General features: G+C 39.1%; 1 protein-coding gene across 1 annotated transcript in view; it reads right to left on the reverse strand.

The window, feature by feature from the left end:
- Positions 1-5582, reverse strand: part of kif3ca (kinesin family member 3Ca) — an 18965-nt gene that overhangs the window by 8085 nt on the left and 5298 nt on the right. The gene's annotated exons all lie outside the window — the stretch shown is intronic.

Here is a 5582-nt window from a genome sequence, read left to right on the forward strand (position 1 = left end):
CCTGCTGAAGAGTCCGCTTCTGCCTGCTCACTCATTACAGGTAACTTTTCCCTATTATCAAAGTGTAATAATAAACAGGGGAAAGCATTAATCAGTGGCTTATTATTATTCTAGTTTAATAAACTGACTGGAATAAAACTGTAAAATACATTAGGACACAGAGTGAACTGTCTTTCTTGCCTTTGATGCTGCTGGAGGCCAAACAGTTCATTCGAACATCTAACAGTTAAGCCGGTGTGTGTGTGTTGGAGCTGCTGCAGTCAGTGCAAACTTTGTGCTGATGAGGCAGATGGAGCTGGGAGTACAACATGATGACACCATGCCACAGCAAGCTGGGCTCTGCTAAGAATCTGCAGTGCTTCAGACCTTACACCAGTTTTCAGGAGATAAAACTACAACAGCCCTTCTTGTAAATGTATAGATGTCTAACAGGGCCACAGCCAGGATTTTAAAATACTTTAATACTTAAATAGTGAGCACAGCTCTACTCTGTATGCATATGTTGGAGGAAAAATATTAAATCCCTTAATTTTAGACAGAAAACGGGGTCCATGAAGGGCAACCAGAGGCCATTTTCTAATGGCCGCATTCCTGTTTCAGGACAAAAACTGTGTCAACTGTGTGCAGCCTATACATTCTCTATGGCTCACACATGCTGCTCTGTCCACTTGATTATATGAGCAAAGACAAAAACACACACTCATGCAGAGAATACAGTGGCATCCTTCAGAGAGGATGCGTCTGCAGAAAGCCTCTTTGTTTCTTTGTGTGCAGCTGCCTGATTTGCTGCTCTTTGTGTTTTGTCATATTCTTTCAGCTTCATCAAAGGCCGGACTCATGTCGGGGGTTTTCTCTCTCGTGCATACAGTGTCTCTTACCCAGGACAGGCTGGTTAGAGAGATTCAGAACCTTTATATACAGGCTACAATTGGCCAGAGACTTAAATGGAAAACTTGACACTTTACATTTAACAGTACATGATGCTTTTACCTAATGAAGGAAATGCAAATTCATGCTTTTACTTGTCTTAAAGATAACAAGAGCCACTGTGAGTCTTACTGGGTTCATGAAACTGTGTCAGACCCCCAACTGCATCAGTGTGCAAACATCTAATTAAAACTGAACAATGTTTTGTTTTACTGTACGTGTCCCCTGATTATCCTAAAAACAGCTTGCAGGCAATGAGTTTATAAGAGGAAACAAGTGCACTCCTCCTGCACTTCTTTGCTCTCCCTCAGCTAAAGAAGTGCTATGTTTATTTCCTCCTAGAACAAGTTCGAGTAAAGATTAGAAAAAGGTTTAATAAGCCTCTGACAAAAGCTTTATGTCAGCAGCGTTGTCAGTACAACAGCTGAAAACAAAAAGCAGATTTCCAAATGAGTTTCAAACCAGGTATTTGAAAAAATTAAGGTAAAAAAGGTAGGTAAAGAAGGTTAAAAAGGTAAAGGAGGTTAAAAAAATCATAATAGGATATCCAGGCTCCAAATATAATTTACTTCTATAAGAGCAGTGCAAATACTTGTTAAAATTAAAAACAACTGCATTAAGTTTTAAATGTTGGAGTCAAATTCTTTTACATCTGAGCTTGTGCAACAGAGGTGAAGATAAGAAGATGACAAGAGGAGGAAAGGGAGTGAAGACTCAGTGAAGAATCTAAATCTAAATGCTCTTCAGTCACATAAGAGACAAATCACTTGTCACGCGAGTCATTATTCTGTTTCCAGGCATCCTTGCAGACTGAGGTTTCAGTCACATTGATGGAGTCAGGATGTCTGACATTCTGTAAAGGTCAGCAGAGCTAAATTTGTCCATTGTGTCATTATAAACCCTCCTGTATCTACAAGTCATTAACTGGCAAACTGAACTATTGTCCTGGAGTTCTCACTATATATTTTCTTCCATAAATGCTTGGCCAGTAAAGCAGTTCTTAAATTCTATTCACTGATTAAAGACGCTCATACTGCAGCTATTTCACAAGAAGAAGAAGAAGAAGAAGAACACATTTCATACATTTTTAAGATGAACAAAAACATATTCAGAGCAAACAGAATAATCTTGCTTTAAATTTAAAGACGCTTGATAAAATAGATTCTCAGTAATTTGCAGTTTTACTAGTCTAATGCAGAGAGCTGGGAAAAAGTCAATGTTGCTATTCACTTTATTGTTGTTGGGTTCGACAGGGCGTGGGCGATGAGGCAGAAGTTACACGTGCTTAAACCAAAAGACAAACAAACTGCTATTTCCTTCATATACATACCTGTACATCAGTTAAGTCAATTTTATATTATTAAATCATAATTTTCACAATAATCACAGAAAAAAAGTTAAAGGTGGTATTAATTAATTAATTCATTAATTAATTCATGCAATGTTTAGTCTTCCTTATGGAATCCTGATGCTCAGTGAAAAATAATGTATTATTGTCCTTTACTGCCTAATGCTTGACTGGAACAATATAAACTTTAATTAAAAACATATATTAAACAAAATTTGCAGGCAAACCTCCCACACAGGCACTTAGTTACACCTGTATTTATCAGTTGCAGTGGCTGCTTCAGTGAACAGCTGCTTAGATGTTTCATCATTATATATGGACAAGTACCATAATCTGCTATATGTTCTATAATGAAATCTAGTCCAGTGAGGCATTATTTATATTTCCTGAGCTTTACATTCTGCAGGAGGATGCTAGAATGAGAAAAAGAAAAGCCTGAAAGGTTTACAAATGCACCAGATGCTTCCTGGAGCTTGTGAGAGTGCCAGCCTGCACGTTTGTGTGTGCATGTATAATCTGCCCATAAGTGTGTGCTCAGATTCTTTTGGCTGTGACTGATGGGAAAGTGAAGAGAATGGCAAGTGCTGCATATTGAGCTGGCTCGTGTGCATCAGCCAGCCAATCGCAGCGAGGCCGTGGCCTGCTGGGAGCAACCAGGCTATAAATACAATGTGATGACAACAGCTCTCGTGTGTGCAGCCGAGAGACAGAAAGCTTGTTCTGAAGAGACAAAAGAAGAAAGGGAGAGGTAATGAGGAAAAGACAAGAGACACTGAGGATGAAAGATGGAGGTAGAGAGAACAAAGGTCAGGCCATCTCTTTAAAGCTGTTTCACATCAGCCCTGGTCGATGCAGGAGGCACTTAAGCAGCCACAACTTAAAGCCTACTGTATAATCTCATTACCATTTACTCACTGTGTGTGATCTCCTGCATCTAACATACACACAGTGACATGCACTCAGCTGATCACAAACCACAGATTCACCTGGAGAACATCCTTTTATTGCCCCAAATTAAATTGATACGGATACACATGGACAAGACTTATGTAACTTGACTCATTTTGTTGTATAAATGAACTAATATGTCCAAAAAGAAATGCTGTATTATATAGTACTGTGTGATTATCCACTTTTTATATTATACGTCTATGATGACAGGGTTTATTACATTTGTGTGTTCATTTGATAATTGATTTGTATATTTTGATGAGGCTGCAGTGGTTACATTAGCAAAATACTACATCTCCCCTCCATCCAAAACAGACATGTTCACTTTCCAGGCCTTGCAAGATAAACATATATTTACCATTTTATATTTATGTGCAGATACAGTATTTTCTCTGTCAATCTCTTTTTATTGGGCCCTTGTATGAGAGACAGAAGAGTGTGTATTGTTTAAGAAATGGCCCTGCTTTCTTCACTGATCCCCAAGCTTACAGTGAACACACACACATGGACACACACTGAGTCGATTCATCAATATTTCAGGGATGCAGCCCTTCATGCTGAAAGATGGAGAACAGCGCTGAGCACTTTGTTTAGCAGTCTACTACACCCTCACATATATGCATAGCTTTATGGATAGAATGACCTTCCTGTTTATGTAGCTGCTTTTCTGTTTAATGAGAAGAGGAAAAACCCTGAACTGAGGGAGGGAACTGTGTGCACCTACATATGGCCATCAATGTGAGGACCACCACAGATGTGAGGGCATTTTGGGAAAATGACGACAATGACCTTGGTCCTCACTTTCTGACACACCTACAAGGGGCTCTTTGAGGGAAAAGACTTGGTTTTACAGTTGATGGTGCATTAACTAAGATTTTACATGTTGTTTGACAAACCCAGCGACAATGGGACAGGATGTGGTTTCTCTCAGCTATACCACCCCTTTCATGACGCTCTGCTCCACTCAGCCCTTTTGTAATTTCTCCAGCTTCTCTAACCTGTGCTCTCAAATCATGGACTGTAAACCTAGTGAAGAAGTATTTTTCAACCCTCCAGTCATGGAGGAGCTCTTTGCAGATAAAAGTCTAGCGGCTGCCAGACCGAAGATGTGGCATCTTTTGCACAGAGGGAGTTGAAGAAAGAAAGAGCAAAAACCGGGATTAACATCAGCTGCAGTCGGTCGCAATTAAACATCTTTAGTTTACAGTATGTTGTCATTTGTTTTGAGTCTCACTAGACCCTCGAGCAGGGGAAAAGAAATTAGGTAGAGTAGCCTAGAGTTTAGACTGTGGTTTAGTTTAGGGTTAGGGGCATTTAGTTGTGATGGTTGATGTTAGGGTGAGAGGCTAGGGAATGAATTATGTTAATGAGTGTTTGTATAATACATTTTGAATATTTAAACAGATGTTTATGGTATTTTGTAGAAAACCATCATGTATGTACAATGTGTGCATATTCATGTGTGTGTGCATCTATGTGTGTGTGTGTCTCTGTTATGCTGGAAATGTTCCCATGAGGCAACGGGCATTGTTTTTGACCTCACATTCTGATTGGCTGAACCTCAGATGGCAGGAAAAATCTTTATGTACAGTCCATGTCAACTTCCTTTCATAACAAAAGGCAACAAATACCAGAAGATACCATCATGGTAAACATGACAATGTTTTGTGAATACTTAGAAATCCAGCACATAGTAGACATTTGTTTTTCAACTGAAAGATCCCATTATCTTCTTTCAGGCCAACTTGCTCTCCTCTGTTTGCTGGAGAGACTGACAATTCAACATTTATTTTAGGCTCCTTACAAAAGAAATCAAAAGATCAAAAGAGTTGGAGAGAAACAGCGCAGCGTTTCCCAACACAGACTTTATCTGGGCAGCTTGCCACGAGCTGTTTACTGTAGCAACCCTTACAGGAGGCTTACCTCGCTTGCTACAGATTGGGAGAATAACCCCAATCCTAAAAATAGTGAGCTTTCATTAATATTAGTGAATAGGGAAGCTAAATTAGATGGCAACTGCTGCTGAATAGAGCTGGATTTTTCATTATATAGGCTAATATTGGCTTTCAACATCTGTAAAATTAATTTCTTTTAATATGTCAGAGCTTTTGTCAATCCAACTGCACTTGTGGTTTCTTTCAGATAAATTATTTAAATAAAACATCATTCTGTTCTAAAAAAAAAACCCTATCTAATAGTATGTTGCAGGATACGGTTCTTCTTACCATTGCTAACTCTGAGAGACGAGACAGTCCAAGTAACTTCAAAACAGTGCTGATTTATTCAAAGGATCACAGGTAAAATTAACATTACACGCTCAGGCATCTTGCACCTCCAAACTGCTCGCAGGCAGATG

The sequence above is a fragment of the Monopterus albus genome, unplaced genomic scaffold (assembly GCF_001952655.1).
Source record: "Monopterus albus unplaced genomic scaffold, M_albus_1.0 scaffold63.1, whole genome shotgun sequence".
NCBI lineage: Eukaryota > Metazoa > Chordata > Actinopteri > Synbranchiformes > Synbranchidae > Monopterus > Monopterus albus.